Below are 13,315 nucleotides of genomic sequence, written 5' to 3'. Positions count from 1 at the left end.
AACCAAAGATCAACATCTAACAACGTTGGTGGGCAGATTTACAAAGTAAAGTCGCAGCTGTATTTCACAAAGGTTAATTGTAATGTTTTGGTCACCTAAAGAAGTCTTGGTTGTAATAAAAGGTCCTCTCAGGGGTCGGATGTTGAGTTTTTCTGGTACGTACATTTTGTATTGAACGATCTCCAAAGCTATAACTCCCCAGGGAACATCTTTTTGGCCATTGTCTTTATATTAACCGGATTGTGAGTTGTTTAGCTCAGGGTATTTCTCGACCTCAACACAAGTCTCTCTTCATCCAGTCTTTGTCGCACATGAGACAGCAACGGCTACAGAGTTCTCTTCATGCATCCATGGTAAGGAGAGGAGTCGAGCTGCCACAGGAGCAGAGAAGAGGATCTGCTAGTATAGCTGGTATATTCACGCAGAGAGTGAGTGGGGGGAAAGTGCATTTAATATCAGGGACGGTGAGGCTGGAAATAGGGCAGTGGTGTGAAGTGCCGTGGGGTGGTGCGTCTAGCCACCACAGGTGTGTGTGTATTTTGACGCATGGCGTTCGTGTGTTCCCGATGTGTTTTGGCCTTAAGTCCACCAATTCAGTGCTTCTCGTAGATTAAAAAATAAAATCTGTGAATCATCACAGCTGCTGTCTGTACGCATGAGTACACCGTCTGTGTACCTCCACTGATAGAAGAACGAAGTGGAGAGAAGCTGGTTCACAGCCGTCAGATCAAAGATGCCAGTCACTCACTTCACTCTGAGCTCTGTGAATATATGTGTGGCATTTTTTAATGTTAGATATGTCTATTACAGACGTGGTTACCATTAAACAGACAGCACTGTAAAAGTCCACACAGATTACAGATCTATGATTCTGTGACTGATTGCAGAGACACCACATTGACTTCAGTGCAGTTAATAGAATTAAAATTAGATTCATCCGCTCCAATACAGTTTCAAAGATCCCGATTATTAACTGATTATCTTTAATTAAGGCAGCAGCTCTGTGGGGTTTCTCCCATGTGATTAAAATAATTGTGTTTTCTGGGGGGTTTTGCCACTAGTAATCAAATATCCTGCTGCTACCGGGTTTCATAATCAATTCTCACCAGTCCATTACACCAGTGATATGTTGGATGTGAGTGGCAGGGAGCGGAAGCCTGTGTCAGTCTGCGATGATTGAAAACATTACAGGGATTTCCATGAAAAAAAAAAAGCTTCCATATTCCCTGATGTCATTCTGGTGTGGGCTAAGCCAGTGTCATTCGGTGGGGGCTAAGCTGTTAATTGAATTTGATGGCGCATCTGCTGCCTTATGAAATGACAGAAGACGCCACGGCCTATTGCCTGGTGCCCTCATACTGTGCGCCGTCTCATTTACCCTCCTCTCCATCCTCTCTGTGTCGGGACATGGAAACAAACCATGTGATGGATTACACAGCAGACAATCACACGGAGCAGTTTGACCCAGGTATGAACTGAGAGTCATTTGCAGCTGGTTATAGAATATGTAAAACACACCCTGGCAGCCACACTGGAGGTCCTCAGCTCTTGGCTTATACAGTGACAGTGAACAGCTGGTTGCATTTTCAGATTTACAAAGACTGTGTCCGAAATCATTCACTATCCATCACATAGAAATTATGTAACGGACTCTATAGGGTCAGATGGTGAATAAAACACTTTTTTTTTTTGACTTCATCAGATCATACCTCTAATCTACCTGTTCAAAATTAATCCTCTTTCCTCTAATTCTTATTAGAAGGTAAAATTTGGGATCTATACAAATATAGAGAGTATAATAATGTTCATAGGCACACCTGTATTTATATCTGTGCACAATAGACTGTGTGTTATCCTCTTACCACAACATAAATATTTGTTTTTATTTACTTAAATCAGATACGATTTGACAACCAACTATGACTCGTGAAATATTTATTAACAAATTATTCAAGAATTCATTTTTAACTTTTTAAAATGACACCAAAGCACCAATAACACATCCATTCAAATGGCAAATAATGTGCACACCTATAATTCCCATGTCCGAATGGTGAAAAATAGGTTTCCTGTGAAGGTTTAAATAAAACAAAATAAAATAAAATAAAATACAATTAAACTAATTAAATAAAATGACACAAAATTAAATTAAATTAAATTAAATTAAACTAAATTTTAAAAAAAATAGGTAGAAAAAATAGGTAGAGTTTGCCTCTTTATTAGGAAATGGGTGCTCAAAACATACTGATTAAAAATTAAAATAAAATAAATAATTCATCCATAACTTTTTGTTTAGGCCCAGTTGAATATTGAAATAATAATGTGTGGTTATAAAAATCCCACAACACACCTGGATTTGCATCATGACACACCAGTGCACCATTTGAGAACCACTGCTTTAGACGTTCAGACAACACTTCAAAATGATAAACACAGTAAACAAGAGGATAGTGAATGATTCTGGAAACATACACTGCAGGAAAAATGGTCCTTTCACAAAACGACGCTGCCTACTACAACTACCAGAATGCACCGCACCGCACTAATGAACGCTCCTGCTGGTGGGTGATGTAATGCTTGTTGGCTCTTCTGAAACAATATTGCAGCTGGATGATGGTCTCAGCGTTTTCAATGGATGTATAAACAGAGCTGGATACAGCGACGGAGGCTGAGCCCAGTTCACTCTTATAAAAGTTGCTGCTGTATGAAATGACGCCAGTCCTGCATGTCGTGGGGCCCATAGAGAATGCAAACTAACCTTTGGTTCAACCGTCCACTGACCTGAATGGGATGAAATAATTTAAAGAGGCAACAGACAGCATCTTTTCCTAAATATATCATTATGAAAATAATGTGGGTTGCACAGGGTAGTGTCCACAGTGAAATCAGACTATCAGCGTTTACATAGGTTACTTAGTGGCTGTGCAATCTTTGCAATAAGCTTCTGCCACCGGTGCTGAAATTTCTCTGAAAAATACGGTGCAATGCACCGACTTTGCACTGCAAAGACCACAACACAGCACATTGAAAAAAGCGATGCAAAGACCACAACACAACACATTACAAAAACGCGCTGCAAATAGGCTGCAACACAACGGAAGTGTTTCCAGGGGACACTTAAATGTGATGCACACGTCTGGACAGGCTTGTTGTTGACGCGGATTTCGAGTCACAGCTCAGTCACCGTGTCTTTCCATCAGTGGTGTTGGAAAATGAGATAAAAAGTAAGTGTTTTTTCATTTATTTTAACATCGTGATCGCATGATTCAGCCTATTGCAGTGATCTGCTGCTAAACTATCGTTAGCCTTTTGCTTGTAATTAGCCTGCCAATTCTAATAACCTGATAAAATAAATACACACAGTTAATTCATTGTCAAACCATAGACTAACAGTGTGTTTCACACTATTATACAGTCTATGGTTTGACAATGAATTACAGCAGGAATAATATTTATTTTATCAGGTTCTATAAAGGCAGGCTAATTACAAGCAAAAGGCTAACGATAGTTTAGCAGCAGATCACTGCAATAGGCTGAATCATGCGATCACGATGTTAAAATAAATGAAAAAACACTTACTTTTTATCTCATTTTCCAACACCACTGATGGAAAGACACGGTGACTGAGCTGTGACTCGAAATCCGCGTCAACAACAAGCCTGTCCAGACGTGTGCATCACATTTAAATGTCCCCTGGAAACACTTCCGTTGTGTTGCGGCCTATTTGCAGTGCGTTTTCTAAATGCTGCGCACGTGTTGTCAAATAGATGAAAATGTTTTCTCAATTTGCTTGTGTTTTTTCTTTTTGCATGTGTTTTCTTAAGTTGCAGTGCTGTGACCTTTCAGGGCCACCGTAGAAAAAATCTGCTTTACGGCAGGAAACACGTCATGTATTGTGAAACTGGTCGGTCAGCCAATCAGGGACTGGAGCTGGTCCTTATGAGGAGTTGGGCATGAGTTAGTTGAGTCACGAGCACAATGGCAGACGGACAAAGTTTGGAGACAAGTGAAAAACGGCCTAGCGAAAGAAAAGGAGCTCCTCTGTGTGAGGAGGCAAAGAAGAGCAAAAAGGAGAGTGATAAAAGAAGAGGAAAAACAAGAGTAAACCTCAGTCAGGCGTTCAAGAGATGGAGGGAGCTCCGTGACCAAAGAGGCTTCAAAACCCATGTCCAGCTAGCTTTCTTTCTAATGGATCAGTAAGTAACACGGCTAAATGTTAGCTAGACCAGAGAGGACTGGACTGTACTGGCTGCTAGTTCATTCCTAGCTGGCCAGCATCGCAAATCGCCGCAACCAGGGAGCGGGTAGCGAGTGTTGGTCGGCTGACATCCTGGTTGCCATTCTACGGCAGCCCTCGGACAGTGATACCCCCCTCCCTTCCTTCTGTTCTCTTCTCACGGAGGCAGCTATCCACGGACATCGCCCAGCTAAGTTACGCCCAGCTAAGTGAACACTGGACTTTGTTTCCCATTCAATTTGAGCTCAACCGGCCGCATGGTTTCCATACGGTAGCGTTTATTCTAGAATGGGGACTGTTTACATGTGCATATTGGTATAATTCCACTGTGTCTACTGTTGTTTGTACTGGTACTGTACATATTGGTGTCATTTACTGTGAGCTGTTTGTACTGGTACTGTACATATTGGTGTCATTTACTGTGAGCTGTTTGTACTGGTACTGTACATATTGGTGTCATTTACTGTGAGCTGTTTGTACTGGTACTGTACATATTGGTGTCATTTACTGTGAGCTGTTTGTACTGGTACTGTACATATTGGTATCATTTACTGTGAGCTGTTTGTACTGGTACTGTACATATTGGTATCATTTACTGTGAGCTGTTTGTACTGGTACTGTACATATTGGTGTCATTTACTGTGAGCTGTTTGTACTGGTACTGTACATATTGGTATCATTTACTGTGAGCTGTTTGTACTGGTACTGTACATATTGGTGTCATTTACTGTGAGCTGTTTGTACTGGTACTGTACATATTGGTATCATTTACTGTGAGCTGTTTGTACTGGTACTGTACATATTGGTGTCATTTACTGTGAGCTGTTTGTACTGGTACTGTACATATTGGTGTCATTTACTGTGAGCTGTTTGTACTGGTACTGTACATATTGGTGTCATTTACTGTGAGCTGTTTGTACTGGTACTGTACATATTGGTGTCATTTACTGTGAGCTGTTTGTACTGGTACTGTACATATTGGTGTCATTTACTGTGAGCTGTTTGTACTGGTACTGTACATATTGGTATCATTCCACTGTGTCTACTGTTGTTTGTACTGGTACTGTACATATTGGTATCATTTACTGTGAGCTGTTTGTACTGGTACTGTACATATTGGTATCATTTACTGTGAGCTGTTTGTACTGGTACTGTACATATTGGTATCATTTACTGTGAGCTGTTTGTACTGGTACTGTACATATTGGTATCATTCACTGTGAGCTGTTTGTACTGGTACTGTACATATAGGTCACATGAACTGTGAGCTGTTTGTACTGGTACTGTACATATTGGTGTCATTTACTGTGAGCTGTTTGTACTGGTACTGTACATATTGGTATCATTTACTGTGAGCTGTTTGTACTGGTACTGTACATATTGGTGTCATTTACTGTGAGCTGTTTGTACTGGTACTGTGCATATTGGTATCATTCACTGTGAGCTGTTTGTACTGGTACTGTACATATTGGTGTCATTTACTGTGAGCTGTTTGTACTGGTACTGTACATATTGGTGTCATTTACTGTGAGCTGTTTGTACTGGTACTGTACATATTGGTGTCATTCACTGTGAGCTGTTTGTACTGGTACTGTACATATTGGTGTCATTTACTGTGAGCTGTTTGTACTGGTACTGTACATATTGGTATCATTTACTGTGAGCTGTTTGTACTGGTACTGTACATATTGGTGTCATTTACTGTGAGCTGTTTGTACTGGTACTGTACATATTGGTATCATTCACTGTGAGCTGTTTGTACTGGTACTGTACATATTGGTATCATTCACTGTGAGCTGTTTGTACTGGTACTGTGCATTCTGCTATAATTATCAAAATTATTTGAAGATTTAAATGCAGCAAAGAACTCGGTGCAACTTTCAATATCGACATTAGCATCAGCCTTTAAAAACCTGTGTAAGATGAGAGATGAGAGATAGCCGCCTGCCTGTCTGTGTGGATGGATTGATGTGAGGGAGGTCAAAGGCAGCAGCACAGGGGAAAAGACCAGGATGTAGAGAGGAGACGAATGAGGCCGAGAGATCGAGATAGAGCAGGAAGGAGGGAGAGATGCAGAGAGATGCGGGCGCTTTGCCGTGGTTCAGCGAGTATTGATCTGGTGTCAGGTGCTAGAAGATGGATCATGAACCCTCCTTCTGTCTTCTCCTCCACCTTCCCCCATGTCTGCTCCTTCTTCCTCCTCCTCCTCCTCCTCCTCCTCTCCTTCTTCATGCACCCATTCATTTCAGTGCTCTTTACCCAGCTCTGGCTGTCAGCAGAGCTTAAAGAGGTAAAGATTTTCATTCCTGGGCTCCTTTGTCTCCTCCCGATCCTCCTCAAGTCCCTGATCGTCTCTCCATCTCTGTCCATTTACATCATGCCACAACTATCCATCTCTCACATCCTGTCCCACCTCGCCGGCTCCATCCCAGCCTCGCGTCAGCCTTTCTTTTCTCACCTTTTCTCATGACAAAAGCAAATCACTACACACGCACGCATACACACACACACACACACACACACACACACACACTGAAATGAAAGACGACAGTCAAGGAAAAACAGGCCCATTTATCATGAGGGCGTGTGAAAAACAGAATAGAGCAATATGTCACTCTGTGGTTGCCATGGTAACCAAACACATCTAGAGTCAGACAGTACGTTTGTTTCCATTTTTCGTTCACAACACTGCCTCGTTGTGGACAAACTGCCATCCACGTCTCTGTCTTGTTACCTGTGTCTCTCCCCCGGCCTCATGTTCATCACGCTCTGACACTTACAGTGAAGTACTAATGAATGATGATTATGTCTGCCCTGTCCTCCCTCGCTGTCCCTCTCTCCCCCGCCTCATTTTCTCAGGACTCTCTCTTTATGACCCTGGTCGTGCAGCCGGGGCTTGCTCCTGTTATCGACCGGCCGCAGGACGAGGAATCTCCTCAGAGGATGCTGACTGGCTGCAGCCCCGCCGCTCCCAGCTACCCCTGCTGCACTCACGTACGGTTAAGGTCACAAATGGACTCTGACAGAGACAGATGGACCTGAGGGTGAGATGGAGGCATAACCAGCAGAGGCAAAGTCAAATTACTAATGCTTACAAACTGAAAATTGAAGGTGGACACATATTTGAAACAGGCAGTGATGTGAGTCTTACTGTCTCTAAGTCGCAGCTTGATATAATCAAAGACAAATTAATTTTCCATACGCTCTTATCCTGTTGGGGGTCACAGGGGGTGGAGCCTATCCCAGCTGACATTGGTTGAGAGGCAGGGTTCACCCTGGACAGGTCACCAGACTATCACAGGGCTGACACATAGAGACAGACAACCATTCACACTCACATTCACACCTACGGACAATTAGCAACGCACCACACGTCTGAATCTGACACTGATTTGGTCAATACGTTTGTCGATCAGTAAGAGTTGTTATCAAGGTATGACGCTTGTGACTCTTTCTGACAACTGCACACACTGCACACAAGTTTTTCTCTTGGTCATGCATGGTTTGAAATGCCCAACCCGGTCTGACTCCGAAGTCGTTGAAATCCGGTGCTTGGTCAGGGACTTCTTTGACGTTGGCATGATACTCTGCCAGTCGCCGTTATTGTTTAACAGCGCCCAGCGGTGTCACTCAAGGCAGCGGAAGTCCAAGTAAGGTGGGCAGGAGGGGTGGTGGATGGGTCCAACAACCACCGACTTTCACCTGGGAGGCCGGTGTTCACTTCCTGTAACTTTGTTCAGCCAAACCCTGTTCTTTTTTCCTAAATTGAACCATGTGTGTGTTGGCTAAACGTAACCACGTGTGTTTGTTGTTGAAGTAAAAAAAACATCAATTAGCGGTGTTGTACAAATGCAGTGCTTTTATTTTGAAAGAGACTGAATGCAAACTGTACATTTCCTGTGAAAACAGAAGTGTATTTTTAAGGTCAACAACCAACACACTCTGGGTACCTTGCACGTCAGTTCTTGTGGTAGGAAGTCCATGATGAAATGTGGATATGTGACGAGGTCACAGTCAGAATGTCTTAAAATACCAATAGTAAGACGACCACACAGAAGCAGTGGCTACACGCAGGAAGTGAAACCATTGCGACCTACCTCAGTGAGGCAAATGCCATGCCATGTGAAATGGGCAGCTCAGTAAGGCCCTGTGTGTACTATCTGCCAAAACACAGCCAGAATTTTTGATCTATGGACTATTTTATTAAACAGTTTCAAATATTCTTTGTTTTGCTGGATTTTGGGAGTCAAAACATAATTTTTCCTCTGCTGAGGCACCGTCCATGGTGTTGAAACGTGTGTTCAGTAGGTGTGCTAAACGCTGAAGTAACTGTCACTCATCTTGGTGGAAACATCTGCTTGCATTGGGGCAATCATGCGTGCATGCATGGATGTACGGTACATTTTAGGGTTCCTACGCCACAGTCACAGTTTGACAGTAGCATCCCAGAGATCTGTCAGTTAGTGTTCCTTGACCTTGGAAGTAACGATTTGTTAGGTTAGTAATAAACTAACTGGCCAGACATGTTAATGTTTGCAGTGTTTATCAGAGCAGATTAACACGACGCAGTGTAATCCATTCATTACACTTTTGCTCTTGTGTTTTTGGTGTTGGAAAAAAAAGAAACCACCCACCTCTCTTTGCATAGCAACTATCACTCTTACTACACTCCCACACACACACACCACTTCATACATCCAAAGCTTGACAAGCTGCCTGCAATTTACAGTTGCTAAGCTATTATTAGATAGTAGATGTGTGTGGGGGAGGGGCCCAGCGAGCACGCAATTCACATGCACGCTCATATACATACATACATACCCTCAAAATAAAATATAATCCAGCTGTCACGGGGTATTTTGCATCTGTATGTCTGTGTGTCTGCCAGTAATCCCACGGGAGACAGTGCTGATATGAGAAATTACAACATACGTGTAACCTTCAAGAGATCTGCAAAGTCAGAGTGACAGAGAAAGAAAGAAAGAAAGAAAGAAAGAAAGAAAGGGCTCTGTGGAGATAAGGCAAAGAACACAACACACACATATGGATGCAGATACACAAACAAACAAAGTCAAAGCTCAGACCCTGAGCACACGTTGTGTCCTGCAGAGGAGGCTCAGCTCCAGATGACACGGGGGGAGGAGGTGTATGGAGAGAACTAAAAAAGGAAAGAGAAGATGTGAGTCTGTGCAGTTCTGCCCACACAACAGACTGCTCTGCATGGCTGCATGTGTAACAGGACGAACAGGAGGGAAGAGAGGAGAGGAAGAAGAGCAGGTGGAGGGAGGGCGAAGAGGAAGAGACGTCCTCTGGATGTTAGGACATAAAGGCAGCATCTGTGCATGTGTGTGTGTGTGTGTGTGTGTGTGTGTGTGCCTGACATTATCAGTTACAGAGTGTTTGGTTGACATTCAAGCAGTATTTCATCAATTTGCGTGTGTTGTTTCCTGTTAATAAAAGTGTCCGTCATAATCAGCTGTGCCGGCTCACAGTGGCAGCAGGAGGAAAAAGATCGTTTATGGACTGGTGACATAAGACGGTGTGACACGAGCGCCCTTTGTCACGTTCATATCCACAGCACGAGTTAATAAAAGGCATGTGTGCAAGTGTGTGCTCGACTCTGCTCGTTCATTTACACCACTCTTTGGACTCCATCCACTTCCTGTGTGGTGGTGGATCCGGACGTGCAATATGCCACATTCATGTCATATAGAAAAATTATATGAAAATTCTGCCACCAGTGTTAACTTTGACAACTATTTTAGATTTAGTCGAGATGAAAATGTTTATATATGTCATTTTTAACCTTCAGAGTTTTAGTCGACGAAATTCAAAATGTTTTAGTCAACTTATACTCATTATGTTTTCTACGTGTTTTTTTTCTACAACTCCAAATAATTTCTGCACACTTCCAACACTGTCAGTGTTAAGCCCCGTCTCCACCAAACCCTTTCAGTCCAGTCCCTTTGGAACCAGCAGTAAGCCTTCAGACATGGTACCTAGACCCTCGGTGTGTTCAGACAGTCCTCTTAAATGTGGGCGGGGTTGTTGTCACTCACTGCTCCGTCCAGCACTCGCTGTATTTCCTCATCAGCGGTGACACAGATGGAAGTCTGCACCTGGTCTATCGTCCACAGAACGAGGCTGCACGCCCACATTTTCACAACAAAATAGAACAGGCTGCAGTGAGAGTCTCTCTCCATGGGATATTTCAAAATAGCAGCTTTGTGCATTTAGTCCTTCTCAGGCAAGCTCAGGGGTTTAGTGTTGCTGTAGCCCACAGGAAGTGAGGATTAGAATATATGACCTTCACATAATCCGCTCCAAATGAATCTATATTTTTAAAGTCATTACTAAAAGTGTGTGTCATATAAAAACTAAAGTGATGGTCAAAGTTGTCACAGTGAAATTTAAGGTGTGCTGATGGATTCACGTCATCAACTCATGCATTGAGTAACATTACAAGTTAACGTTCCACCTTAAAAGTTGCCGGCAGTCGGCCCAGTGAATGAAGTTATTTTTTTCTCTTTCATTTTATAGTTGTAGTTTACTGATGTATGAACAGAGGTTACATAAAACCAGAGTGAGCGTCCTCTACTGACCAATCAGACTGCAGTGTTCACAGCTCCACCTTTTAGTACCAGATCTGTGTGCTAGGTACCCCAACAGAGGGGGGACCAAACATGGGGACGCTAAGGAACGCTTCTGTTGGGACCATCCACAACTTTTCACTGTGGAGACGGAAACAAAGCGTGCCGAACTGAACTGAACTGAACTGAACTGAATCGTACCACTCAGAGCTTTTGACAGGTTTAAGGACTAATTTACGAGCACACACTTACTGCAACATCTCTCTATTTTTGCTCTTCAAAACTTTTACAGCACTACTGATGCATCTAGGAGACACACCAATCGTCAGTTTACTGCGTCCTTCTCGATTTTACGCAGAACGTGTACTTAGCAACATCACTGCAAGAAGCCTGGTCGCTAATTCTTTATTTAACATTATTTCCGAACTTCACTGATGCACATATACAAAACATCCACCAACCAGATGAATAACAATGTAAGTGTTTTATATTTGTGCACAATAAAGGCACGTGCTGTTGAACATTTGGTGTCGGCTCATATTTTGCATGTTTGTTTTTCCGTGCATGTTTATGCTGTGTTTGTCACTGAACGTCACAGCCATGCGTTCTATACGCACACACACACAGAAGGTTGAGTTTGAGCTCGTATTAGTGTTTCTATATGTGGAGCGACAGTATTTGGACAAAAAAGCTCAGCTGCTCTCTGTGGAGTTAACATGATAACAGTCAACATGCCTTCAGTGAAAGCACACTGATGTTTATATTCTGTGCGCACACACACGGAGAGATTTAGTTTTAGGCAAAATGACGCACATTGGCAGAATCATATGTACAGCGTGAGCACACATCGTTCATATGGTCATATGTGTCACATGTTATGCAATAGTTCTTCAGTGACAGCATCACACATGAGAACTGAGTTTTGTATATTTGAATGGTTGCATGTGCTTGTTGTGCTTATTTTAAAACAAGCTAGTTTGATAAAGAAAACAACTTGTTTATCAGCTGAAAAAGTCCAAATCCCTCAGTGATCCATCTACTGAAGGCAATTTTGGAAAAGAAAGCCAAATCCACAGCTATCTGCTTTGTTGCATTTGTCTCTGTTACACCTAATCGTGCTCATCCATCTTCCTGACGTTAAGACAGGAAATTAATTATGAGGCCAACTTCCTGTTTAATGAATCTGCAGACACACAAACACACACATGCATTATCGCCAGGCGAGGGACAAAAATGCTCGGCCCACGTGCTCGGCACATTAACACACAGCACGCTGCACACGCCGCAGACAGATTCAAAGCCCATTTAGCCACATTGTGACGGAGCTTTTATGTGCAACAGGAAGGCACGAGGTGGAGGGCTTGATGGGGGCACATGTGCCGACACATCAACAAGAAAAGGCGACAGCGAGACAGCAGACATGTGCACGCAGAGAGAGAACGGGAGGGAGACAGAGAGCCTTACATAATGACACATCAAACTATGAATAATGGAGGATCTGTTTTTACTGTTTTTATGAATAATGCACCGTGTGTGCGTCTTTGTGAGTTTGTGAGTGAATGTGTGCTCTTCTGAGTGGTGTCCCCTTGAGTTGGTGGATATTTGGGCATGTGTTTAAGTGTGTGTGTGAGTGTGTGTGTGTGTAACAGAGATCAAACAAACCCAGACAGACACTAGTGAGGCAGGGTTCTTAGGATTCGCTTTGAACTGGCAAAGTAAAGGAGAGCGAGCCGTAGAAAGAGGAGCGTGAGTGAGACAGAGACAGAGAGAGAGAGAGAGAGAGAGAGAGAGAGAGAGAGAGAGAGAGGTGAATCAAAGAGCCGTCCTTCACTTTCCATATTTCATTTTCTCCCCCTGTGATCTTTCTCTTCCCTTGTTAAAACTCCTCATTTCAGGGTCACACCTCCAGGAATCTGCACCCTATAGGTTTTCGTAATTAGAGCTGCTCCACAAGCTGCTCTGCATAAAGACGACAACACTGAGAAAATGAGGCTAACCCTGTATTTTCCAAATAAAATCAACATTAAAGCATCTTGTCCAATAAAGGCTCTGTTTCTATTGTGGCTCATTCAACTGTGAAACTGGAACTGGGTCAAACCTTCACTGACTGACACATAAAATCGTCCACGAATAGAATCGATCACCCAGTGGACAACAGAGTGGCTCATATTTGTCAGTGAGGTGTCCAAACAACTCTCTGACTGAAACTGGATGTTTTGATTCTGCACCTGAGCAACTGAGCACGGCAGAAACACCTGGGCTGCTCCAACGTCACGGTTGTGTGGTTTCGAAGTTGCACCATGAAAAAACGTTTGTTTTTTTTTTCAAATCAAGAAATGACAAAAGAGAGTAATGTTGTCCCAGCTGTTGATTTACTTCATTCTGAAGAGAAGCCAGTCTGTTGTCCTTTTGATTGTTTCCACGTTTCTCTCTGTCAACTCATACGTTCACACCAAAAGCTGCAAAATAGCTGAATTCGCTCTAGCAG

At 42.9% G+C, this 13,315-nt stretch overlaps 1 protein-coding gene across 3 annotated transcripts in view; it reads right to left on the bottom strand.

The window, feature by feature from the left end:
- Nucleotides 1-13,315, bottom strand: part of irx1b (iroquois homeobox 1b) — a 143,714-nt gene that overhangs the window by 77,226 nt on the left and 53,173 nt on the right. The window lies entirely within an intron of this gene.

The sequence above is a fragment of the Epinephelus fuscoguttatus genome, linkage group LG17, assembly GCF_011397635.1.
Source record: "Epinephelus fuscoguttatus linkage group LG17, E.fuscoguttatus.final_Chr_v1".
NCBI classification, from domain to species: domain Eukaryota; kingdom Metazoa; phylum Chordata; class Actinopteri; order Perciformes; family Serranidae; genus Epinephelus; species Epinephelus fuscoguttatus.
This window is presented reverse-complemented; position numbering and strand designations above follow the sequence as displayed.